We start from the raw sequence: 27918 nt of genomic DNA on the forward strand, positions 1-27918 counted from the left end.
CTCCTTTAAGCCATGCACAATATTTAGCACACGCTGGTGTGCTATATGTGCTGCATGTTTTCTCCAACTAAAGCGGTCCCTCTTTCTCAGGTCCCAAAGTTGGGTATGAGTAAAAATTATTTTCTTTTTTGTGCCTTAAACCTTTTTTTCCTGTCCAGTGTCTTCGGTGGTTAAGCTCCAGGAAGAGGGTCTCTCATACATCTCATGTGGCTGCTTTGACTTTGTGATGGTCTTTGAAAAAAATTGAACCTGTTTATCTACATTTATTACCTTTGGGCATTCTAGTGCTGAAAATAAAACTACATACCGTATCTACTCGAGTATAGGCCGACCCAAATATAAGCCGAGGTACCTAATTTTACCACAAAAAAATGGGAAAACATATTGACTTGAGTGTAACCCTAGGGTGGGAAAATGCAGCAGCTACTTGGTAAATGATGCCCATATACAGCCTCACTGTGCCCATTTGCAGTCTCACGATGCCCATCTGCAGCTTCTCCCGCTGTGTTATGCATTATATTCGGTCATCCATTGTAACAAAGCCCTGCCTCCTCCACGTCTGTGATAGACGGAACGCTGATAGTTTCCCAGCATTGTATCAGTGTTCCTCTATCACTGACAGACAAGGAGGAGGCGGGGCTTTGTTACAATGGATGACCGAATATAATGCATAACACAGCGGGAGATGCACTGTTTTAGTAATGAAAGGTACGTCTCTCTCGCGTATATGCAGGGGGAGGGGGGTTTAGCCTAAAGAATGGGCTGAAAAACTCGGCTTATACTCGAGTACATACGGTAATTTGTCAGTAGCTCCTAGAGCAAATAGACTTGTTTACAAACAGGCTTCTGGAAAGTACTGAGTTTAGAAATAAATGATTGTTTAGATTTGTGATGGATAGAAGCTGCAGGGAATGCAGTAGTTTGATAACAGAGTGAGAGTGGCTTCATGTGTCCATCACTGCTCCTTTTCACACTACTTACACCTCCCTGTGTTTTATGACTCACTCTCCTTCTGTATTCCAAGTGGTTATTTCTGTGTATCATTACGTACCGTCATAAAATCTTTAAGAATAGCTTTCTTTAGTTAACTGTATTGTTTTGTGTGTCTCATGTTTTTAAATTTACCTTGCATTTTCTTTCTGACGTTGGTGGTATTATGCATTAGTCATGTATTACAACCAAACTGTTGATACTGCTGCTTATGGGTGGCATAAACATTTGTATCTTTTACAAAAGAAGTAACATCCTGTTTAAGGTGCCCATGAATGGATTATTTACATGAAAAATGTTCCCACTGTCAGAATACAATAGTGTGGCAGAGATCTCTGCATCACACAATGTTTGTGTTTTATTTGGGAATCTGTCAGATTTTTTATTTATTTTTTCGTTCAACCCACTTGTTGAACAAAAAGAAACTGAACATCTATACCGTTAAACTCACAGTTTATACAATCCGGTGGATGAATGTCTGTCCAAGTAGTACAGTCTTTTTTTTTTTTTTTTTTATTAAATCGGATCTTAACTCTGGAAGCTGTGCCCAAAAGATGGCAGAAGGGGCAAAGGACTAGTTAACAATATTGCCTGTGGTCTGCCTGCAGCTGATTGTTTCCTTATTCTGTACTACCTCTCTGTCTGGAGGCAGCCACCTGGGTTGGTACTTACCATTCATTGTTCTGTACTGTGTCTCCTTGTGGAGGCAGACCTCTTGATAGAGGCAAAGTTTTTCTTCTTTGTGTCAGAGCATCCAATCAAGGAAAACAGCGAGCACTTACAGTAGGGACACTGACAAATCTCCTAGGACTAACAGTCAGAGGCAGCAGTGTCTTAGATCTCACACTGCAGATATTCAGCTATGAGGCTGTGTGTAGGTAGCACAATTTCCTCCCAGGAAGTGCACTGCTATTTTTCATGAGGAATTTCATACACATGTGTTTCAAGCTGCTGTTGAGGCACAAGTAACAATTCTAAATGTACTCTATTGCATGGCAAATATTCTCTTTTTGAGTTCAGTCCTACTTGCATGTGTGTTAATATTTCTAATGACTTGCTAGTACTTTTCATGGATTTTTGTCCTCATCCCAGGGTCTCAAAACTGGTAGTGAAGAACTGAAGCTAGCAGAGATATTATCATACTGATTATATCTGACCCTTGGTTCCAAATCTGATGGAAAATACTTAATAATTTGTCTTTCTCATTCATTTTGATAGGGGTGAACTCTTGTTCTTGGCAAAGTTGCCCCTGAGGTCAGAACCTGGTGTGGGCTTGTTAAATTTGGTTATGTTTCTTACCTTGGTGTCCTTTTACCCAGGCAGATACAAGAATTCTGTAGGATGAACTTAGCAAGTTGATAGCCAAAATAATTGCAGAATTAAACTCATGGAGATGCATCCTTATTAGGATGCTATATACATTTTACTATGTTGTGTACTATGCAGACTATTCCACTTCTTTTCTCACATAATGGCACTCAAAGGTCGAGCTCCACTTTTTTATTGCTAAGCATTCTCTGAATGGCCCCTGTGTCTAGTGTTTGATCTTCTGTATTCAGAATATAAATATGAAATATACTTTGAATGCGTAAATGTGTGTTTGTAATGTGCTGCATGCAGAAACCTGTTAGGTATAATGGTTTGTAATTTCATTATCGAAGCGGATGGAAAGTGTGAAATCTTACATTTATTTTGGTTACTGGTTTTTAAATAAAGCAATAGATAATGCTGAGCTGTGCACAGGTAACTGACTGTTAATCCCAAGGCCATATACCCTGTACTAGTTCTGAATTAGTAAAGCATGAGATGTCATAACTATGCAGTATATGAGTTGGGGGCAATCTTCTTCCATGAGCTGGATCATTTTCACACTTGGTCAAGTGGCCTTTTCTTTGCTGCAAACATCCATTCATGTGTAGGTAACCCTTATTTTTTATGGCCTGTATATCGCTGGGAGCTCGGTTTACACCTAGGTTGTAGAGCCTTTCTAAAGAGGCATTCTGATGCCTATAAGGAATTCCTGCACATTTTTTGAGAAAATAGCTTTGGAATGTGATGCGGTGTTCAACGTTTAGTCTGAAAAACATAAATTATACAAATTATACCTTAAGGGTATAAAGTGCGTCATATGGAAGAAAAAAAACAAAACACTTGCAGCAGGCTGAAATTTTAACACAATTCGTCTAACCTCTGCAGTAAATAAATGGACAATCAACTAAATTGTCCTTATTTTTTAAAGTGTGTTGCTGGATATGACATCTCCTACCAGTGTTAGCTTATTAATTAGATGCTAAATGTAATGATGGTAAACAGAAGAGATCAAACCTCAACAAAAAAGGCAAGATATTAATAGATGCTTACTAGCTTTTAATGTATGAATGCAGTTTGTCGGAAAAAAAATAATGTACCACAAATTATTTTGGACTGCCTATCTGCTGAGAGCAAAATGTTACTTTTTTTTTTTTAGAAAATTCCAAAGCTTTTAATAACAAAATTACACTCGCACATACAGACGTTTTATTGGAGATTTGTTGTTTTTATTGGGCTTTTCTCATATTGACTTGTTTCCAAATACCCTTTTTTTTTTTTTTATCAGATTGATTTCTCAACCATAGGGTCCAGTTAGTTCTCGGCTATAGAGAACACATTCTTCAGGAACAGATTTCATATCTCCTGGCCTCCTATATGAGAAGATTAGAAAACCTCTGCTTCAGTTGTCATTGCTATGGGACATCCCACATAATAAATACTATGGCTCTGTGTCCCGTGATGTATGATAAGGAAATAGGATTTTTAAAACGGCTTACCTGTAAAATCCTTTGTTTGAAGTACATCACGGAACACAAAGGTCCCTCCCATCCTTCTTTTTGGTATACACGTGTATTGCTTTGCTACAAAACTGAGGTACTCCCAGTAGTGGGGGGTTCTATAGGGAGTGGACTTTTTGGGGTATGCCAGTGTCCACCTAAAGGGCACCTATAACCCACATAATAACTACTATGGCTCTGTGTCCCGTGATGCACTTCAAAGAAAAGGATTTTACAGGTAAGTTGTTTTAAAAATATTTTTCATAGTATACCTGTGTCCTACTTTAACTTTTAATTCCAACTAGGGGCACCGTATATTGTTAAAATAATATTACTAGAGATCACTCTGCTGGTGAACTGACATGAAGAGTTGAGTTTGACTATATATATTAGGTGAAGAGACATTAAAGCATACCCTCTGACTGATCTTTCCATTAAAAATAAAACCCATAGTATTGACTTTCATTGTCTTAGTTTGCCGTAGAGTGGTCAGGAGCAATATAAAATACAGCTAGGAAATCCCTTATCAGCTGATAAACCAAGCTTAATGGCCTGAATGGTCTGCAGATGGTGTTGATGAGTGTCATCCCAATGATCACCTGTTTGATTGACAGTCATGTAGCCTTTGGATATCTTATAACTTATAAAACCCAATTCCATTCAAACTTTCTTTAGTTTTTAAAAGTATCAGAACTTTTACATAGTTACATAGTAAGGTTGAATAAAGACATCAGTCCATCCTGAGTGAGTGTCTACAATTGTCCCTATCCCTGTACATTGCACACTGTCAGACCCACGTACCTGACAGGTGAGCCCGAGATAGCAGGGGAAGGTCTCCCTTACGGGTCAGGTGGCACGGGAGCGCAGACGGGTATGAGAGCCTGGCGGGTTAGATGCTGGAGAAGAGATCCAACGGCTGGGTTCAGACAGGTAGACAGACTCTCACAGCTGGATGCAGGAGCAGATGCAAGCAGGAGATGGTGAGCAGGTCCAGCCACAGGCACAGATGACAGCAGGCAGACAGTGCAGAATAGGGATGAGCAAGTTCAAGTCCAGATCGCAAGCAGGGTAGGCAACAGGCGGGCAGCGTGGTACAAAGGAGCGGGCAGATGCGAGGTCAGAGACAGGCCGAGGTCAAAGGCAGGCAGCAGACAGGATAATCCAAGGGACGAGCCGGGTAAACAGGAGGTCAGGAACACAAGCAAAGTCACAGGTAACAGGGCACAGGAAGCTGCAGATCGGACAGCACCGAGCACACCGCGGGGGAACACTTAAGTAGGCCGATTGGCGCACCCGCACAGCCGCACGCACAGGAGCGGCAGCATGCACCAGCACACACCGACGCCCCGCAGTGCGCCCAGTGACACGTCCGCTACGGGCAACTCTCTGACACACACTCACATCAGTCCCTACCCTCGAGGAGCCCACAAGCCAAGGTTCCCATTCTTATACTAGGGCCAATTTTGGACAGAAGCCAATTAACCTACCTGCATGTCTTTTGGAGTGTGGGAGGAAACCCGCACAGGCAGGTAGTGTCGTGGTTGGGATTCGAACCAGTGACCCTATTTACTGCTAGGCAAGAGTGCTAACTGCTACACTACTGTGCCGCCCTCAAAACATATGTTTTTTTATTGCGACGGGACAAAAAAATATTCTATGTGCCGCACATCACTGCAAGACCCTGTGGATATGTGAAATGACAGCCTCAACCCGGGGTTTAAGCCAAGCCATGCCCCCAATGCTGCAGGCGGAGTGAAACACGGGGCATTGCTTAGCTGGAGCCCACGCTGAGGCTGTCATTTAACATATCTACAGGGATTGCAGTGATATACGGGGGGGGGGGGGGGGGGTATTAGTAAACTGTATAGGCTAAAATCGGATTTTTACATCTCCTGCATTCTTCAGTTCTACATTATAGTCTGTACTCTCAGATTACTCCAAGTACAGATTAGAGTATTAAGATTTTTAGGTACCGTACTTTGTCGTCAATCCACAAGTGCGTGCAATTATAAAGTGTGACATGTTTGGTATCTATTTACTCGGCGTAACATTATCTTTCACATTATACAAAAAAATTGGGCTAACTGTTTTTCGTTTTAAATTTTTTCCCCCAAAAATTGCATTTGGAAAGACTGCTGCGCAAATGCAGTGTGACAAAATATTGCAACAACCGCCATTTTATTCTCAGGGGTCTCTACTAAATTATATGTATATGTATATGTGTGTGTGTGTATGTGTATATATATATATATATATATATATATATATATATATATATATATATATATATATATATATATATATATATATATATATATATATATATATATACAGATACATGTATATATATGTTTGGAGGTTCTAATTAATTTTCTAGCAAAAATTACAGATTTTAACTTGTAAGCAACAAATGTCAGAAAAAGGTTTAGTCTTTAAGTGGTTAAACTGACCTCTCTTACAGACTGAAGTTCATCCCTTTTGAGCTAAAAGAACCGAGAGATACTTTGTTTATAGTTAGCTGACATTGTTGTGAATCTTGGCAAAGTGCCTTTTTTTTTTTTGACAACAGTAAGCGGAGAACTCTCTGCGCTGGATTAAAGAAATGTTGTGTTAAGATCGGGAGGGGGGTTGAATTGAGATTGTGATTTATTTTTTATTAACGATTAATCACTCAGCTCTAGTACAGATGGTATCAGGATGAATGTTCAATTTTTTTGAATTCTCTTCAAACCTGCGTGTCCTGAGATTTTTCTTTCTCTTTGAACTTCTGACAGAGTTGTTACTCAGACTTCATCAGCATATTGATAGGATGGACTGCAAAATAAGTATACTTTGCATTGACATTATAACATCCCCTTAAAAATCAGGAGCCTTTCATGCTTTTTCACCAAACCTCCTGTTTTACAACCAAATTTTTCTGCATTAAAATTTCCAATATCTTGTACTTGAAATGTAGCCCTTTGCGATAAAGTCTTATTGGTATATTTTTGATTAGCGTCTCCTTATTTTAGAAAAGGTGAATTTAAATAATTCATAAAAGATAAGTCAATAGTTGGCCTTGAACAGAAATAGTAAAGACTGTTCCTAGTAACAGAGCTTTAGCAAACAATGTCAGTCTGTTGTATTAAAACAGTAAAGAACAGAAATCCATTTTTTTTTCTTTTTTGCTAGATTTACAATTTTACAAGAATGTTGTAAACTGCTGTTAGACCTAAGAATAGATGAAGGGTTTGTGTAGATATTTATCTCTGCTCTTCTAATCTACCACTTATAAAAGTTCTAGTGCAGTCCACTTACTGCCCCCTTCTGCTTCTTTTCTGTTTTTGTTATTAACACCATATAAGCCACTTGACATATCTCCAATATCTCCAAATCTCTATTTTATATAAAAATATGGATTGATGAATTTCGCCTATTGCAAGCCCTGTATCATCGCTATGTTTGTTCACTTGTAAATATATGAAATTTGTTATTATTCAATTTATACTTGCATGTGTGCCATGAAAATGTGCATTGTTGCTTGGAATAAATAAATTGTGTCCTTGTTGCTTTCCTGCTGCATGCTTCATTTAAAGTCCCAACATTTCTCTCTTTGCTACATTCTATATAATGTTCTGAACATTTACACATAACACATTGCAGTTACAACCACGTAAAGCGGTAAATTGCCAGTTCAATATCACGTTGGAAATTTACACGTGGTGGATCAGTAAACAAGTTATCCGTGTGTCTCAAGTTTATTAGTTGCTTAAAGTGGAACTTTAGTCAGAAAACTAAGCCCTGCTAGATCTTTTCAGGATGGCCCCTTTTGCAGCTATAGCTGTAAAACATTAAAATAAGTCCCTATACTGTTAAAAATCCAGTAATACTGCCTCATCTTCTCTGCACATACTTGGTTGCTTTCCATTTTTGGCATTGTGCCAAAAATCAAAGCCAATAGAGGCTGATTTACTGACAGCCTAAAGACTTACTGCTGCTCAGGGGCTCTGGGCAAAATAGCAGCCTCCATCAAGAAGAAACTGGTGCAAACCTGGAGGCAATTTACAGCACACACTCATTTTTGTAGCATTATTAATGTGAAAAGTATGTTCCTTGCTAAAGAATTTTTTTTATCAAATTATGGGCAAAGTTCCGCTTTAAGGAAGGGAAACGGGACAGAGAATCCAAATATGTGTGCATATCCCATATTGTCTTCCAAAGAGGTTAATTGAAAGTCATGGTGTGGTGTGTCTGGAAAAACTGTCACCATGTAGGTGGTGAGGTGAAGAAGGGAGGCTTGAACATACTGTATCTAGCCAGGACAGAGCCCAGCTGATGCAGGGATATCTGCAGGGGGAGGAGTGGGGGAACCAGCAGATGGTAGTACAAAATAGGAAGTAAAGTAAAACAGAGTGATTTAATAAGCTGCTGCCAGCATTATTAGTGGAATGACTTCTGAGGGAGAATCACTGATTGCTCTGTTTGTGAGCGATTCTGTCCAAAGGAACCTCCTTATTAAATGTCATATCAGTACCCCTAAGGGCTCTACTGAGGTCTTCTAGAATGTAGTAGCCATTTATCTTTTCAAACCAATGTTTACTGGCTGTGGGGAGGGTTGTCTCCAAAGTCCCAAAATACCGGCACAGATTCATTTAGGATATTATATACTTTTTCTTCTTAGTATCATCTCCCCGAACCCCATTCCTACTAAAAGTGAGCTTAAAACAATATTAAACTCAAAACCCCAAAAATAATATATTGGAGTGTACCAACCATCTGGTGGTTCTATTCGTTTTTTTTTTTACCTGTACTAAAGTTGTATTGAAAAAAAAAATGTGGCAAGTACAAGTCATCGAACCATTCCAGAGACATTAACACAAACCTATCACAGTATTGGTGACAATTCCAACATTTGCCACAATGGTACTTGTAATACAGATCATTCCTATCTAAGGTGTCCGATTACACACACACCACATTGACTCCATATATAAACATACAAATTATGATGCTGCTACCTGTACAAGACTCTTTCCAGCATTAAGTCAACTGGGGATAGCCCCGGGGTATTAAGCATCAAGCCATTGTTGCCACCCATTCCCTCCAAGAAGGAGGTGCATCAAATTTCCAGTGTCTGAGGATTTGTTTTCTAACCTGGAATAAGGCTCTTGATATGGTGACCTCTTCCACCTGGAGATTGTCTAATATACCCAAAAGGCAGGGTTTGGGATCCTGTCTAATATTAACCTGAAACACTGTTAAGAGTTTCCAGGACTTTCCTCCAGTATAGATGGAGCTTGGGACATTTACATAGTAGGTGGATCAGATCACCGTGGTCTCTAGAACATATAGGGTCCCTTCTCTACCTCATTTTAAAAAGAGTTAGACTGGCTTTAAGTAAGATGTACAGCTGCAATGAGTCTCAGCCCTCGAGTGGAAGTCCCACAGAACAATTATCACCAACATATAATAACTTCCAGAAATGAAACCCTTGTAAACCTCCACCTCAGCCATATAAACATAGGCGTTGGCGATTGTACCCAGGTTGTGGAACTGGATTGTGCCCTAACTGCATATTGAAGTTGCATATAGTAAAAATGCATAGTTTGGGAGTTGGAATTTTAGTTTGCAGAGTGTGGAGCAGAGCCCACCTTTTTAAAAAATGTAAGACAATAATGTAATACCGTATTCTTGACTCCATATTGCAGTGTTTCCAACTCACCATAGTAGTCATTGCCTCATAGAGTAAGCCCTGTCACCTCCTGCAATTGCCATACCTTGTTCCAAACCTTCTGTGTTAGAACATATGTAGGGAAAAGTTTTAAACTTACTAAACGCTAAAGCCTCCAGTCCCATAGGTACAGTATTTCTTCCTGTCACATAGTGTAATATATGATTGGTATGCGTAAAAGTTATAGCGTCTACAAACTATGGAAAAGATTTATGGAATTTTTATTCTTCTTTTTTTTGTAGTAATGGCAGTGATCTGTGATTTTTAGCGGTACTGCGACATTGTAGCAGACAGATCGGACACTTTTGACATATTTTTGGGACCATTGACATTTATACAGTGATCAGTGCTATAAAAATCTACTGATTACTGTGTAAATGTCACTGGCAGGGAAGGGGTTAACACTAGGGGGCGATCAAGGGGTTAAATGCGTTCTCTAGTTAGTGGTGCTAACTGTATGGGGATAGGACTGACTGGGGGAGGAGACCTATCGCTTTTCCTACTTGCTAGGAACAAACAATATGTCTCCTCTCCCCTGACAGTACTGGGATTTGTGTGTTTACACACACAAATCCGCATTCTAGGTCATGTTCCTGCAATCGAGGGTGGCCAACAGGGATTGCACCCGCCGGCCACACATGTCGGGTCCCTCGCCGTACCACGGGTGCCTCCGGAGGATCTTCAGGGGGAAGACATACCTGTACGGCAATTTGCGGGAATGTGCCACTTTGCCAGTGTATATTGGCAAGTGGTTAATGTCTGTGTTTAGTAGAGAAATTAGTCTGTAGTAATTGGGCAGCAGCAGGTTCTTACCAGTTTTTTGGGGGGATTACTACTATACAGCCTCATTCATAGAGTAAGGGAGAGCCCCCCCCCCCCCCCACATCGAACAGCATTATTAAGAGTATCTGGAATATAGGAAGGAGAGGCTCCTTATAGCTCTGCTGGTGGACCATCAGTACCTGGGGATTTACTATTGGCCATCTCTGCAACTACTTCCTCTATCTTAATGGGCGCATTAATAAATATCCTTTTAGACTTACTTCACACTACTGTGATGGGACTTTGATACAATTTAGGCCATGTTTACACTTGCTCAAAATACTGACTCTTAACAAATGCGCCTATAACATTGTTAAGTTTGATGCAATATTTTAACGTGCTTTAAAAACGCTCCTTAAATGCCCTATGGGTATTTGACATGCATAAAAACTCACCCCAGGTGCAGAAATCTGTTTACATCTGGGTCTCTTTATATATGCAGAAAGAAACCTTAATCTTAAACTGATGTATTGACTCTCTAGATTGATCTCCTTTTAAATGCATTTGTCTTATGGTCCTTCCTTTCACACAGTTTTTTCAGCTCTGTTTAGCTGGGTATCTGTGAATGGAATTGTGAATGAGAGCTGAACGGGACAGAAATCAATTTTGAGACTTCCATGCCCATTCAGTCTCAGTATGCATTTCCACAGTGGGCGTCTGTGGATCCATGATGACTCTATAAGGGACAATTTACATTGGGCTAAATCTGATCCATCACAGGTCCCGAAAAGGTGGAGGGGAGGTCCTGATTCCTATACAGATCTTTAGTGAGACCTCATATAGAATGCTGTGTCCAGTTCTTGAGAGCTCACTTACAGAAAGATATTAAGATAGAACGAGTCCAGAGACGGGTAACAAAATTGGTGAAAGGTGTGGGGGATAAACATATCGAGAGCGACTTCAGGAATTTAATGTGTACAGTCTGGAGGAATGAAGGGAAAGGGGAGACATAATTGAAACCTTTAAATGCATGAAGGGTGTAAATAGAGTTCAGGAAGGTAGTCTTCTCAATATGAAATCGAAATCAAGAACACGGGGACATGTCCTCAAACTAACTGGAGGAAAGTTCAAAACACATATTAAAAAGTATTTTACTGAAAGGGAAATTGATGATTGGAATAAACTACCAACAGAGGTAGTGAGACAGTCAACATTAAATGGTTTAAAACATGCTTGGGATAAACCTAGATTGTAAGACAACAAGGTTAAACAAACAAAAAATGTAAAAATCGGTAGACTCAATGGACTACTCGGTCTTTTTCTGCCATCACTTTCTATGTAAGAATTCAGTCCTTTAACTTTTTTCTTTTTTCTTTTTTTTTTTGGACACAAGTGAGACATTTATATCCTCTTGCTCATAGAGCTGCATGGAGCTTCTGATCACAGGACCACCTGAACAACTGACAGACGGACCTGATCAGAAAGGGCCTTATTGCCACCATCATAACAAATCTCTGCTAAAAAGATTATTTGGAAATGCTTGGATGTTTTAATCCACTTTTTCTGAATGTTGACAGGCCATGTATAATCTATTGCATGTACTGTATGTGGTCATCAGCTAAAAAATGTGTGTATACAATGGTGCCAAATATCTATGGTCCATAATCCAATACTATGTTGAAAAAACATTTTCTGTTGTGGTTTTTAACTGTTGATGCTTTGGTGCCATGACCTGGAAGCAGTAGAGAATAGCATTCTATAAATGGAATACAAGTAGTTTGAGATGAGACATCTGGGATAGATTAGTGGAAGGAATTGTTTTTTTTAAAGAGTTCATTCTTAGTAGTTTTTAGATTTATCTACAACTCTTTCTCCATCTCAATCAATCTTTTTCTGTAGCTTTTCTGGCATCTGCTGTACACCACTGCACCCAAGGGAAGTTGTGCTACTGAAACAGAATTCCAAATATTTTTGGTGGGTGTGGAAAGGGGAAATATATTATTATTATACAGGATTTATATAGTGCCGATAGTTTACGCAGCGCTTTACAATATTAGGGCAGACCTTACAATACAATACAATTGAATACAGGGGGAATCAGAGGGCCCTGCTCGTTGGAGCTTACAATCTAGGACATAAAACATGAATTAAATAGATAACTTTTCACTAGCCTGACATATTTCCAGAAGTCTCAAGCAGAAAGTCCAGTGACTTATTAACCGGTGTGATATCGGGAACTGTTCCTAATGTTTTAATATATTTATTTTTATTGTCCACACATTTGTGTATAGTAGGATCCTAACCATCGTTTCCCTCAGTGTTCGTGCACATTTCTATTTTAATAAATAATCACGTGTCTGTAGATAAGCCTGAAACCGATTTAATAAGTGAGCAGACTTTTGTGACGTGTCTTTTTTACATGTCTTTTTTAACCATAGGTTTGATTTCATGCTTTATTTGACCTTTGTAATTGTGTGTGTGTGTATATTTTTTTTTGTCTCTCCAAAAAGTTCAGAATTGTTCATTATAAACAAAACAAAATTAACAATTACCAAAATTAAAAGCTGATGTATAGAGTCCTAAGTTTAGCCAACTTTTTTTTTTTTTTTCCCCGTCTCTGTACCAGCTATGTAGCATTAATACCTTTACATTAAGTATCGCCCAGGGGATGCTGTTTGCTGTGGTTTTTAAAATGTTAGTATTGTAATAATGTGTGTTTTTGTTTTTTTTCAAACTTTGTACCATATATACCGTAGGTCAAATATCCAATATTGAGAAGTCACCGTGTGTTTGGTTTTTAATGGCAGGTGATCCATTTAGGGCTAAATGAAATGAATCAGTGTTTGGACCCTTAAAACCATGCAGGTTGGCCAAATGCAGTAGTACAGTTATGTGATGAATAAAGCGGAAACATTTCAATATTTTTGGCATTCTCTGAAATAGTTTTTCTAGAAGTAAAGAAAATCTCCATTCAAATATTAAATATATCCCTTTTTTTTATTTTCTTATGTTCATTTGACCTTCTGGAAAGGACAGTCACATAGCAAAGGAAATGCCTCAGATTCCTGCATCTGGGTTTGTATCTTTATATTTTGTTGGCACAGTTACAGCACTGAGCTTTTTTTCACTCCTTCCTCATGTGTTCTCACTCGAGTTCTGAAAAGTGGACAGAGGCACAGTGATTGTGCCAAAAACAACATGTTTCTGCTCTCTGCTCCTGGGCTGAGCACAAAGATGTAGCTTGTTGTTTTGGATGGAGGTAGACGAGCTGTATGTACTATTGCACATATACCTGTAAAGTAAGATCATATATGTATTTAAAATAATACATGGGAATGTTTTTTGACAGATAATAACCATGATATATATATAAATATTATATCCATGAATAGGAAAAAGGGAGGGGGGGGCCAGGGGATTTTTTAACGGTACATTAATTGAAGAGACAAAGATTTCTTAAAAAAGAATTCATAGCTTTAATGTTGGAAATATGTTAAAATTATTTTGGAGAAACCAAAATAGCAAAAATATAATAGCAAATACACTTTTTATACAAAAAATTACATGACACAAGATATAGGGGATCCTGAAATTGTTAGTTGCTGAGAATGATCATATATCCTCCCGACATGTTTCGCGTTTTTGCTTCTTCAGGGGAGTATGCAACTAACATGAACATAAACACAAAGAGAGGTTTAAGAATACAGAAAATACAATTATGCCATACAATTAGATACACATAAATTTCAGAACATTAGGTATGAAATTGGTCTCAATTTGCTCAGTCCAAATGCTTACCCAGATATAATCATTTCCTGCATCGCAACCCACAGGCCAACAGATGGTGAAATAGATGACAAGAATTAGGTGACAGGATCAAATGCTAAAAACAACCCAGCCTCATGCAGGGCATAGATGGAGGTAGACAAGCGCTACAAAGATCAAAAACAAAATCCAGAGATAAATATCAAGTATAACAAGTCCAGCACAGGTATTAAAAAATGTTAGTTTGTAACAAAGTGAGTAAGTAGATATCAATCCCTAAATTATAAAAGGGAATTGGGGCTGAGAAACATGCCTCCATAGTAGGATATGAGATGCTCATTATCAAAGGAATGGAACAATTGATTTTAATTAAGCCTAATTAGTATAAGGGTTGTAAGAAGTGGCTACTGGGGGTATACTACAAAGATACTGTTAAAGAGTAGAAGGAATAAGAATTATTTTTACCTGCAGTTAGAATCAGAGATGAAAGAGTTAGTTCCATATGATGGTATTGGTGCAATACAAATGCAACAAGTTACAAAGAAAGAATCAATTGATTCATTGTGATGTTTTATAAGTTGCAGAGTGCAGCGATATGCTGCCACTGCCAGGCTGAACCTACAAGTAAATAAAAAGAAGGATGACTCGATATAGGTATAGAAAGATGAGAGGCGGTATTATAACAGTATAAAATTCAGCTAAAGAAATATATTTACCAAGAGGAAAAGTTAGCGTGGCGGTAGTATCTGTGCTGAGCCTGCGCTACAGATGAAGTGACAGCGCTGCCTATTTATATCCCCCATCCATCGAGCCGGCGTCTGACGTCACCGGCTCGATGCGGACAGCCATAGGTGGAAGCAGTGAGCATGTGCAGAGCCTTTCAGGTCGGCATTTGAACTACCAACCCCATAATGCCTCAGTGCTGACACGAGGTTAATTTGGACAAATGCTGATGGAGATGGGGATAAGCTGACTCTCCGCCCTCCCACGCGTGAAGACCTCGTCCCTTTTCTAAGTAACATCACAGCCTGGTACAGGTACATTGATGATATTTTATTTTTTTGGTCAGGATCAGAATCAGATTTGTTGCTCTTTTTCAATTTACTCTCTGTGAATCCATTCAATTTAAAGTTTACGTTGAATTACAGCCAAAACTCCATTGAATTTTTGGACTTAACTATTAAAATTGATGCCACTGGACATGTTTATTCTGCCTTATACAGAAAGCCTACTGCTGGCAATACGGTCTTGCATGCGACAAGCTTTCACCCAAAACCTCTCCTAAAGAGCATCACCTACAGCCAGTATCTAAGGGCCAAACGCAATTGCAGTACTGACTCTGACTTTAAGATTGCAGCCAATGACTTATACAATAGACTCAGAGCACGTGGATACAGTCATGTATCTCTGAAAAAATCATATAATAGAGTAAAAAATAAAGATAGGACTTCCCTTCTCTTCTCCAATAAACAAAAAAATTTCGATAATAAAGTACGTATCATTACCAAATACTCTAACCAACATCATTCGTTCCGTGCTATAATCAATAAGTTCTGGCCTCTTCTAAAAGCCGATCCTATTGTTAATCAGTACATAAATGATGCACCATCAATCACCTATATGAGACCTCAATCACTCAAGGACAGCTTAGTTAGAAGTCACTTTCAGGACTCCTCAGGTGATACTAAATCCAAATATCCAGGTACCTATGCATGCGGGCAATGTGACATGTGTCCCTATATATATAACTCTCGAAAGATCAGACTGCCAAACGGCAACCGTTTTGTTTCGAAATTTCACGTTACATGCTCCACTCCAGGCGTTGTATATTTGGCCCAATGCCGTTGTGGAGGATTTTACGTAGGTAAAACTAAAAGACTATTTTCTATCCGCATAAAAGACCACATCAAGCCTATTCTCAATAAAAAAATCACCACAGCCATAAGTAGGCACATAGGCACCCATCATGCCTTTGACCCCAACTGGATACGTTTCTCAGCCCTGGCCCATATACCTCTAAACTCAAGAGGTGGCTCAGTGGACAAGCTTCTCTTACAAACTGAAGCCAAGTGGATCTTTATTCTAAAAGCCACTAAATACCCTGGTTTCAATGAAAATATAAGCTACAGATCCTTTCTATAGCTAATCTCTGTTTGTTTGTTTCATGAACCCTCTTACCTTAGCTGTGAGCCCCCGTGGAACCTGGCATGAAGAGAGAGAGGTGATATCCCCTTTTTCCCTTTTTGTTCATCTTTTTCCCCTTCCCTTCCTTTCCTCCTACCCCCTCCCCAAGTCATTGGTTTTTCTTTTTCTTTTTTATTTTTGTCTTTTTGTTTTCAACAAAATATTTTATTTTATTTTATTTTCTTTTTATGTTTATGTTATATTTAAAAATATCTCTGTACATCAATAAATGTCATTATCAATTACTATTAACGCTGTACCGGTAATATATACCGTCTAATGTCTCGCTTTGCTTGGCCCAAGGTGGGTTTCATGGTTTGCACACTTGGGATCTCTGTTGCTCTCTATGAGTCCCACCCACATTGAGGAGCTTTGCTTTCTCCCTCCTTCCCTGCACCGCAATCCAAAGCCATATATTTTTTGATTTGGACTTGATACTCTGCTCTTTATCTTCCCTTGCTCCAAGTATGCAAGGGCATATGGACACCCAAGGGCGCAGCTGGGTATTATCCCCAGGCGGCGCCCGATTTGAGGTGGCAGGGAGCATGTAATCCCCTTTAGGGTTAAAAGCCATGATAATCGTCGTTTCTTCTGCCCTCTATGCTGACTTGTGTCTTCCCGCCCCCTTCAAGGGCGGAGAGTCAGCTTATCCCCATCTCCATCAGCATTTGTCCAAATTAACCTCGTGTCAGCACTGAGGCATTATGGGGTTGGTAGTTCAAATGCCGACCTGAAAGGCTCTGCACATGCTCACTGCTTCCACCTATGGCTGTCCGCATCGAGCCGGTGACGTCAGACGCCGGCTCGATGGATGGGGGATATAAATAGGCAGCGCTGTCACTTCATCTGTAGCGCAGGCTCAGCACAGATACTACCGCCACGCTAACTTTTCCTCTTGGTAAATATATTTCTTTAGCTGAATTTTATACTGTTATAATACCGCCTCTCATCTTTCTATACCTATATCGAGTCATCCTTCTTTTTATTTACTTGTAGGTTCAGCCTGGCAGTGGCAGCATATCGCTGCACTCTGCAACTTATAAAACATCACAATGAATCAATTGATTCTTTCTTTGTAACTTGTTGCATTTGTATTGCACCAATACCATCATATGGAACTAACTCTTTCATCTCTGATTCTAACTGCAGGTAAAAATAATTCTTATTCCTTCTACTCTCTTTAACAGTATCTTTGTAGTATACCCCCAGTAGCCACTTCTTACAACCCTTATACTAATTAGGCTTAATTAAAATCAATTGTTCCATTCCTTTGATAATGAGCATCTCATATCCTACTATGGAGGCATGTTTCTCAGCCCCAATTCCCTTTTATAATTTAGGGATTGATATCTACTTACTCACTTTGTTACAAACTAACATTTTTTAATACCTGTGCTGGACTTGTTATACTTGATATTTATCTCTGGATTTTGTTTTTGATCTTTGTAGCGCTTGTCTACCTCCATCTATGCCCTGCATGAGGCTGGGTTGTTTTTAGCATTTGATCCTGTCACCTAATTCTTGTCATCTATTTCACCATCTGTTGGCCTGTGGGTTGCGATGCAGGAAATGATTATATCTGGGTAAGCATTGTACCTCTTTGGACTGAGCAAATTGAGACCAATTTCATACCTAATGTTCTGAAATTTATGTGTATCTAATTGTATGGCATAATTGTATTTTCTGTATTCTTAAACCTCTCTTTGTGTTTATGTTCATGTTAGTTGCATACTCCCCTGAAGAAGCAAAAACGCGAAACATGTCGGGAGGATATATGATCATTCTCAGCAACTAACAATTTCAGGATCCCCTATATCTTGTGTCATGTAATTTTTTGTATAAAAAGTGTATTTGCTATTATATTTTTGCTATTTTGGTTTCTCCAAAATAATTTTAACATATTTCCAACATTAAAGCTATGAATTCTTTTTTAAGAAATCTTTGTCTCTTCAATTAATGTACCGTTAAAAAATCCCCTGGCCCCCCCCTCCCTTTTTCCTATTCGTGGATATAATATTTATAGAATTATTGGGGGATGAGGTACCTTTAACAGTAATGTGTCTCTGGGATAGTGTGGACCAACTTATTTCCATGATATATATATATTTTTTATCTCAGTTGTATTTTTCATATAACCTATGTGTCTTAGGCCAATCAGAGAGGAAAGGAGTGTTCCTGCTTGCAATTTTTAAAACAAGATTTATGCTTAGAATCACGTTACATGCTTAAGGCAGCCTATTTACTTCAGTGAGCCGCCCTATGTGCATTTGTGCCTCAAAAGAAGCTTGGCACAATTTTTAACTACGCGTTTTGCCACACGATTCTGTCTGAGCGACAGTCGTGGCAGAATCGCACCACGTTTGGGATGCCATTAAGAATAATTGCATCCGAACACCTGTTGCGCATTCTGACGCAATGTCAAATCGCCTTATGTGATAGAAGCCTTTTAGTTACACTAAGTGATTTGTTAAAAAAAAGCTTTCTAGAAGAAATCTAACACATGACTGAAAAAGTGTCAACAGACTTGTGGCAGCTGCCATTTTCTGCATTAATGTAAAAAACCTTCCGTTATTGGAACCCCAGCCCCCACTTAGTTGCCTGAGCCCGATCTACATCCAGCACTCTGCTCTCTCCCTCCTTACAGGACAGATCGGGAGTTGGAGCCATTGGTTCCTGCTGCTTTCAGTCATATCCTATGATGGGGGGTGGATGCGGCCAAGGCGCTCTGTTGGTGCCAGGCAAGGCAGCGTGGCTCAAGTGTGCCACAATAGGAAGCGGCTTCCTACGGTGACACATCAAGAAGAGGAGATGGAGCACAGAAGGGGGACCCTAGAGGAGAAGGGTCGAGGCTGCACTGTGCATGACAATTGCACAGAGTGGGTAAGTATAACATGTTTTATTTATTTTGTACCCTTTACAATCACTTGCCGACCGCCGATATACGTCCTTCTTTTGAGGATGGATATCCTTGTATTGCCAGCAGCTAGCTGCTATAACCCTGGTATCTCCATGTTTAGCCGGCATTCGGTTACAAGATAAAAGTGGTCTTTGTGGCGGATTCGCCATACGATCACTTTTATCGGCGGCGGGAGTGGGCCCCCCTCCCGCCATGCTCCAGTTCCCTCCGCCGCTTACCGGAGCAATTGGCGGAGGGGATCCCATCTTCTCACTTGGCTGTGCATGGAGACGAGTGAGGGGGAGATGGCCCCCACCTGTCTCCATGACACTGCAGGGCGGAAGCGACATCAAATCGTCACATCCACCCATAGCTCTTAAAGGGCCTTTTTTTTTTTTTTTTTTAGCTTTTTTTTTATTGACAAATGTTTTGCATTTTAGTGTAAATATGAGATCTGAGGTCTATTTAAGAGGTCCTGCCATGCTTTTTTTTTCTATTACAAGGAATGTTTACATTCCTTGTAATAAGAATATAAGTGACAACATTTTTTTTAGACAGTGTAAAAATAGAAAATAAAAGGTCAAATAAATAAGAGAAAAAAAATAAACGAGCCCTGTCCCGCCGAGCCCGCGTGCAGAAGCGAACGCATACGTGAGTAGCGCCGCATATGAAAATGGTCTTCAAACCACACATGAGAGGTGTTGCCACAATCGGTAGAGCAAGAGCAATAATTCTAGCCCTAGACCTCCTCAACTCAAAACATGCAACCTTGAGATTTTTAAGGGTAAAAGTTTGTCGCCATTCCACGAGCGGGCACAATTTTGAAGCATGACAACGGAGGGAACTGGAGCATGGCGGGAGGGGGGCCCACTCCCGCCGCCGATAAAAGTGATCGTATGGCGAATCCGCCACAAAGACCACTTTTATCTTGTAACTGTTTTCTGTTTTTGTAAAGTTTTCTTTATCAATTTACTCGGCGAAACATTCTTTCACAATATAAGTAAAATTGGCCTAACTTTACTGTTATCTTATCTTTTTTATTCAAAAAAGTGTATTTTTTCCTGCTGCTCTATTAAGCCTTATGTGACCCCCGTGAACAAGGGTGGTCGCTGGCTTTTTGGTAAGCCTCCATTGCTTATTCCTAGGTGACGGCTGCACTAGTGGTGGAAACTTATTTGGATTTCGTTTTTGAACACTTCTTTGTTGGATTATTTCACCCATGAACTGTTTTTGTGTTTGATACACGTGTTTGTTGCTCATGGATTGATCATATTAACGTATATGGACTATTATGATGTTTTTTCTGATTACTTGATTATTTAGAACACACCTTTTGTATAATCGTGGTTCTTATTCATAATCACTTGCATTATTCGTTTATTACCCAGCGCTGCACTATTTGCCTATCTATATTTCTTATATTGGAGTTATAGTGCTTGGCTGAAGGGTATCCTTCACGGTTTATTTATTCATTTAGTTATGTATTGTTTATTCCATAGCTAGCGCAAGTCTTTTCTTTTTTAACCCATCACAGTGATTTGACCAGTAAGGCATTGTGGTAATTTACTGAATGCTTTATTAGTATCTCACTGATATTGCTTCCAAAGAAGGCTGGAGTTGCTCTATGATCATATAAGCCATTATATTTGTTTTCCATATTTCCCATCTTGGAGTGATTTTTCTTTTCACAGATTCAGATATATTATAGCACACTAGCACTTAACTCTACAGAATGCTAAAGCTTTAGGGATATGGCTATTGAACATAATTCCTTTTAACTGACTCTCAGGGGTTTTTTTTGGACATGTACAAGGTGGTCGCCAGGAAAGCACATGTACAGTTAGAACTTTAATGAATTCCCTGGTTTGGTCCATTAAATGGTTTCCCAAATTGCAGAAACATACTTTTATAGTTGATGTGTGCCTACCAGTTCACAAACAACTGAACTTTAAACATTTAAGGTATATGCACTTAATATACATGATGGCACATTTTCATTATGATAAATAGGAGATGTATGTTTTTCTGCAGTGATGGTTACTTTGGTTTACTGGATATAGAACTTTTATTTAACCACTTCCCACCCAATGTCATATGACGTTGCAGACTTTGAGTGGTGATCTCTGAATGATGCCTGCAGTTACAGGCATCATTCAGATATCATCGTTTACAGCCGGTGATTCCCTGCACTGTAAGAGTGATCATTCTTACAGGCTGCCGGAGGGGACTCCAATCTCCCCACACCCTCTGGTGCTTCTACCAACTCACCCGGAGAGTGAAGTTAACCATAGAGAATCCGCTGGGCCAGATGGTCCCCGGAAGTCTATGACCTTCTGGAGGCCGGGCACAATGTTATGTCACGCCCGGCCTCTGCATTTCGAAAAAAATCTTTTTAATTTTTTTATATATATTTTTCAGGTTTTCAGCCTAGAGGCAAGATCTAGGGACTTATAGACCACAGATCTCGTTATAAAGATGACTTGTCATGCCCTATCCCTTTTACAATAGTTGTTTACATTCCTTGTAAAAGGAATAAAAGTGATCTTTTTTTTTTTTTTTTTTATAAAGAAAGCATCATAATAGCAAAATAACAGTAAAATGAACAATAAAAAAATAAAAAGTGCCCCAACCCTGCGCGAACGCATACGCAAGCTGCACCAACATATGTAAACGGCGCTCAAACCACACATGCGAGGTATTGCCACAAACCTTCGAGTGAGAGCAATAATTGTAGAACTCCTATGCAACTCTAAATGGGTAACTTTTAAAAATGTTTAAAGAGTCACCTATGTTGATTTTTAAGTAACAAAGTTTGGTGCCATTCCACAAGCGTGCGCAATTTTGAAGCGTGACATGTTGGATATCTATTTACATCATCTTTCCAATTATGTAAAAAAATTGACCTAAGTTTATTTTTTTACGCGTTTGAAAAATTGCTGCACAAATATCGTGTGAGATATAAAGTCTCTGCTAAAAAAAAAAAAAAAAAACATATGTTTGGGCATTCTGAATAATTTTTCTAGCAAAAAAAATAAGAAATGATATGTAGGAGAGAAGTTTCAGAGTTGACCTGGGTGGCAAGAGGTTAATGTGAGTTATTCACTAAACATCGCATTTTTAAAAATGTTTTTACCAGGAAGACTTCACATAAGTTGTTTCTGGTCTGTCAACTGCTTCTTTGGTGTAATTGCCATAAGTCATGATCTCTTTTTGGTCATGATTTTGTCCTGCTCTTGCAGTCCCCTTTATTATTAATGGCACCCTCAACAGGGTAGGCAAGATACACGGCAAAAAAATGTGCAAAGCTCAAAACGATACATTTAAATTATTGGCCGTGAAAATGCACATATGCGTGACACACTATGTAGTGTGTGAATGGTGGCTGAAGTGAAAGTACAGGTAAAGAAAAGTTAACATTTTAACGGACAACTGTACCTTTTGGTATGATTTTCCTTAAACTCCTACGCTGCTCCACGCATCATGGCTTTGAAAAGTTTAAGGGCCAGTTCACACCACATGCAGTCCAAAAAAGCATGGAAAGTAAGTTATATGTTTTTCAATGGCATAGTTCATACCAGCACTCGCAGTTTCAGTGTGTTCCAGTTCCAGAAAAAAAGTAGAACAGGCTGCATTTTTCCTGCACTGGACTGTACTGAAACACACCTAAAAGCACCAAAAACGCACTGGAACACATTTCCCTATTTAAGGTTAAGAAAAAAGAGGAGAGGAAAAAAAGCACTGGACTGCATCAAAAACGTGCATGCAGAAAAGCATCTGGAAAGCATCCAGACTGCATTTTTTATGGTGTGAACTGGCCCTAAAGCAAAAACCCCTTGCAGCATGCATCTCTGCATGGTATTTTTTTTCTTTAAGCTAAAATTTTGTGCTTTTATTAAAATATTTAATTACTTTTTATTGAAGTCTACTTCTAGTTTTGCCAAGGCACTGGTGGTGTAACCCCAGCCTTACAGATCTTATCTGGAAAGGCTACAGCCAGGGAAAACTCTTATAAGTAAAACTATGACATTTGCTTAAAATATGAGCAGGATTTTTTTTTTTTTTTTTTTTTTTTTGGAGATCTCACAAGATTTTGCAAAATCTACAGAGTCATAGGTGGGTGGCAGCAGGATCACGTAGAGGAAGCTGGCCACAGCTGATACCTACAAGTCAGATGGCTGTGTGGTTCTGGAGGTGGAGGAGAAGAGGCAAATTTATTATGTGGCTATGTAGAAACAAAAATGATAGAAGTACTTTTACATGTGATTGTTTTGTATTTGTTATTACTATATTATTGTCCATTTCAATTGAGGGGAGGAAAAACCATTTGCTTTAGGTAAAAGATTAAAAGCACCCTCACCTCTCCATGCACACGTATACAGTTGCACATATAGAGCACACATACAGTACGTAAACGATTACTACACACTATGGGTATCGCCACACACCCCAGAGTGAGATAAATGCTATGTCCCACGTTTATGGTTAACTCTAAACAGATAAGCTAGAGGTATTTAAAGTGAGATAACTTCATAAATGAGTTCCTTACTTAGAGAAATCCAAGCTCCCCATGCTTGGGAGACATGAGCTCTCCAAGGTACTCAAGCCTAGAAATGGCATCCACTGGTCTCCCAACACATGAAAGATAATAATATATATATATTTGTTTTATTTTGATTATATTTATAGGAAAGTAGTAAAAATGTATTTATTAATTATAAAGATGCAGAGTTGCACCTTTTGCATCGCAGTAATATCTAGATATGTGCATGTTGCATTTTGCCTTCGTTTTCGATGACACCCTAATGCAAATATATGGGGGGGAAAGTGAAGAAAATGCACCTGTGCTGTGGCACACCACAAGTAATGGTGTGCCCCAATGGATACAAAGGTGTTTGGGCCCTATCAGTTTTCAGGAGTTTTCAGTTTTATCTTGACTTTAAATGACACATTGGTGCTCTAATTAAGGGTCACTTCACACTGCCCAAGACCAGCACAACACACTAATCGGTAGCAGATGTCTGTTCTGGCAGTAGTGGGGAAGAGGTGTGATGGGTGTTTAAGCGCCATCTCAGGTCCCATTTTTTATTTTTTTATTTATGCGCTCTGTTTATTTGAAGGGCACAAAAGTGAAACTGTCACTGTAGAGCAGCACGGTGTGTTGTGCTGCTGTAAAATGACATTTGATCCCTTTCTGTGCCATGCAATGAAATACTCCATGTCTGTATTTTATTGCAGCTCACTGCACTGTACCTGGGGGTGCCTTTCAGTGTTAATGGGACACATGGAAAACAATTATTTTTTGTGAGTCCTATCGGTGACCTGCATTCTTCCAGTCCAGTGAAATGCTGGTTACCACACTATGGTGTCTGTTTATGAAACTGTGAACACTGGCATACATGGGGATTGCCGCTGATCTCCGTTCATGAACGGTTTATGAAACAGATGATTGGGGCAGAACATGTTCTCTGATCATCTCAGCACACAGAGAAGCTGACAATAACTGACACAGAAACGGCCAGTTTATGAAGGTGCGATCTCAGCACCTCACTGGCGATCTGTCGGAATTCTCCCTCCCAGATTCCCCAGATCAGAGGTGGAGAATCGGGGAGAGAAGAGAGAATCCCAGGGGAACTGAGGATGGAAGAAGATTGACTTCCTTCTACCTCAATCAGACCCCCCAAGACAGTAAAAATGTCCCCCTGTTATGTTTGGGTATATGTATGTAATATATATATAATATACTGTGTATATATATATATATATATATATATATATATATATATATATATATTTGTATGTGTATATATCTATATCGCTAATGTTTTCTTATTAAGATGAGGTGGGCGGTCTCCTCTGAGAATGTCCTTGTACCGAGCAGCGGTAATTTACCACTGCTTAATAAACGGACACCAGAGTGTTTCAGTCATTTTCTGGTACTGTTATCTCACTATGTCTCGCGAGATTACAATAACGGTGTGTTCTCCACTGTTCGAAGTGTTTATAGATCGATTGACTTCTCAAAGTAGAAGTGATTTACACCACTTCATAAACAGGCACTCACAGGAGAGCGATCTCCTCTGTGAATGCCGGAGAACTCGGCAGTGGATTCCACTGCTTGAGAAACCGACACCAAAATGTGAACAAGGCCTAATACATTAGATAAACATGTGAAATTATTTAGAGTGGTAAGTACCTCCAATTCTGAACTTGGATGGTCGGTATTCTAGTGACATACATTACTGAAACTGCTGTTTTGCCTTCAGTACATGAAAATTGTTTCATTGTTATGTGGAGATCGTTTTTAAGCCAAAAAAGAAAATAAAAAAAATTGGAAGTGTCTACCTGGAAAATGTTGGAACAACACTAGAGTGATATATCAGTCATTTCATTCAGGTGTTTAGGGTGCGAAATATAATATAATATTTAGAGGTGACAAAAGAGCAGACTTAAGATACGTCTTTCCAAAATTTTAAATATCTTGGAAGCATATTAAGAAGTTTTAAGGAAACAGACAGTGTTCCCAGAGACATTGAATATGATCACAAAGAATACTTAGCAGAGAATTAGACTTCAATATAAGATGATATGAAATATTCATAGCCATAAAAAGTGTAAGTTATGTAGAGCTCCTACATGCAACAATGAAATGAAGCCTTGTAATGAATAACTTAGTAGCTGTGGGGAAGTATTTAAAAGGGCTGCTTGTTGAAAAAGTAAAATGTTGCACAAACTAGGATGAGAAGATATTGCTTGGTGTAATGTGTTCTAGGTCATAGAAAGAGCTGTTGGAAACTGCTTTCAGGACATCAAAGTATGCCGTGAGCGTATTGAATCCTTTGAACATAATTTAAGGAAAAAAGCAAAGCCTGAGCATTATCATCTACCTCATTACTTACCTTTTCTTTGTGATATGAAATTGAAATTACATGTACACTATGCAGGACAAAAGAAGAAAATCTGTACAGGTAGCAAAGCACAACCCACAGATGCATGTAAGTTTTGACAATCACATTTTCATTCGACAAGGCCCTCTTGAACACATGGAAGTTGTGAATTGATGTGTTAATACATTTCAGTGCTTCTGCACTTTTTAGGTATGACAGTTTGAAATCGATTAAAGACCACTGCATTTTTTTTATTTTGGATAGGGTGGTAACCCTTCCCCTCTTTAGAGATCTTTTGAGAGCTAAATTATAGCAACGTGAAATTTCCTTTCATGCCGTTCTCTAACATGAAGTACAAAATTATGGGATTAAAATCTACCTGAAGTGGTAAAACCGAGGGTAAACGTCAGGTTTATTAACTTCTCCACTGCCACCATTGGCACTTTTTGTGGGGGGAGCAGGCACCTGGTTTTGACTACTAGACCCATTCAGAAAGGATGCCAGTTTCCCTCACCTAAGATGCCTGGCGTCTGCACCTGAAGCTGATTCAAGAATCTGCTCAGGTGCCAACATCGCTGGATCCCTGGACAGGCAAGTGTCCTTATACAGTATTAAACTTAAGGACGAAGGTAAATTTTTTTTATTCTGTTTATTGGAATTTATATTGAATATAACAAAACAAGGTGGTGACAAACCGCCATAAGCAAGACCACGCAGGGCCATAAACCTCTTGGTAAAACAAGTACCTGGGAATCTAACAGTACTAAAAGTAACCCCCACCCACCCACCATCTGAACTTGTCTCTCCTCCAACATTTGAAGTGTCATAGCTGGATGAGCTAGTAGGCCATTCTGGTCTATATGTACCTTGAACAATAGATTCGACCATATAAAACATCTCTAAAACAATAGAACTAGAGGACCTAAAAGGCTAGCAGTACCCAAAATGCTACTTACACCCAAGTGTCTGCTCAACCTATTATAAGAGTGTGAGCATTGACCAAAAAATCCCTACCTGGGAAATCAATCTGTGGTGGAGGAAGTATCCATCCAGGCTTGCCAAACCTTTTGAAATTTCTTTTCGCAACCTCTAGAAATATATGTGGCCTTATAAAAATGGATCATAGAATTGACCAAGCCCTTCCAGAAGGACACAGTTTGGGGTGCCAGCTTCTTCCAATGGAGAAGAATAGCCTTCCTTAGAATAGTATGACATTTAGTAAGGTAGTAAGTAAGGTTCTATGGGCATTAGACTGGACCACAGCATCCACTAAACCCAGGAGGAACACTGAGATGGACTGGGGTATAGGTAATGTTTGATTATACACTCAAGTCCCTTTGACCAAAAGTCTTGAATTGCCAGGCAACTCCAAAAGATATGTTCCAAGTTGTCAGGGACATACGTACATCTCCAGTACGCAGAAGAACACTAGGGGTAAATCCCTGCCAATCGAGCCGGGGTATAGTAGATTCTATGCAAGAATTTAAACTGTATCAGTCTAGCTGACACCATATGTTTAAATAGCCTCTCCCATATGTTATTCCAATCCTCTCCATCCAGGAACCCAGTTTTTTTAACTTTGGTATATATTAGTACAACTGTGCATATCTTTGCAACTACTTGCAATGTTTTTGTTTTCTTTAAGAGACACATTGGGCCTTTGGGGTTAAATCTTAGTGGCTAGCTCCTATTTTTTATTAAAGGAAATCTGGCCCAAAATAGTAAAAAAAAAAATACATAAAATGTAGCTCTGTTTACAACCATTACAGTGACCCACCACCAAATAAACAATTCAAAATAAATTCTCCTTTTCTTGACATGCCTTGGGATACACGATCTATTGTTTGTACTTGTAGGGGTGCCCATAAACAGTGTTAATTTTTATTTTAGTTTTTATCCTACCCAAAATAACACGGACAA

General features: G+C 39.2%; 1 protein-coding gene and 2 long non-coding RNA genes across 5 annotated transcripts in view; 2 read left to right on the plus strand and 1 right to left on the minus strand.

Moving 5' to 3' along the window:
- CRIM1 (cysteine rich transmembrane BMP regulator 1) overlaps positions 1-27918 on the plus strand; it is a 1166729-nt gene that overhangs the window by 148948 nt on the left and 989863 nt on the right. The gene's annotated exons all lie outside the window — the stretch shown is intronic.
- LOC143990100 (uncharacterized) lies at positions 13787-14870 on the minus strand. 2 transcript variants are annotated; one of them, XR_013277155.1, is made up of 4 exons: positions 14751-14870; positions 14500-14652; positions 14068-14201; positions 13787-13935 (listed from the first exon to the last, which is right to left on the minus strand). It is a non-coding gene; the product is annotated as an uncharacterized LOC143990100 (long non-coding RNA). The 2 variants fall into 2 exon arrangements; XR_013277154.1 differs by having other exon boundaries at positions 14500-14859.
- Positions 16998-18091, plus strand: LOC143990101 (uncharacterized). 2 transcript variants are annotated; one of them, XR_013277157.1, is made up of 4 exons: positions 16998-17116; positions 17215-17367; positions 17668-17801; positions 17943-18091. It is a non-coding gene; the product is annotated as an uncharacterized LOC143990101 (long non-coding RNA). The 2 variants fall into 2 exon arrangements; XR_013277156.1 differs by having other exon boundaries at positions 17011-17367.

The sequence above is a fragment of the Lithobates pipiens genome, unplaced genomic scaffold (genome assembly GCF_037356315.1).
Source record: "Lithobates pipiens isolate NorthernLeopardFrog02 unplaced genomic scaffold, aLitPip1_a1.2 Scaffold_18, whole genome shotgun sequence".
Lineage (NCBI taxonomy): Eukaryota > Metazoa > Chordata > Amphibia > Anura > Ranidae > Lithobates > Lithobates pipiens.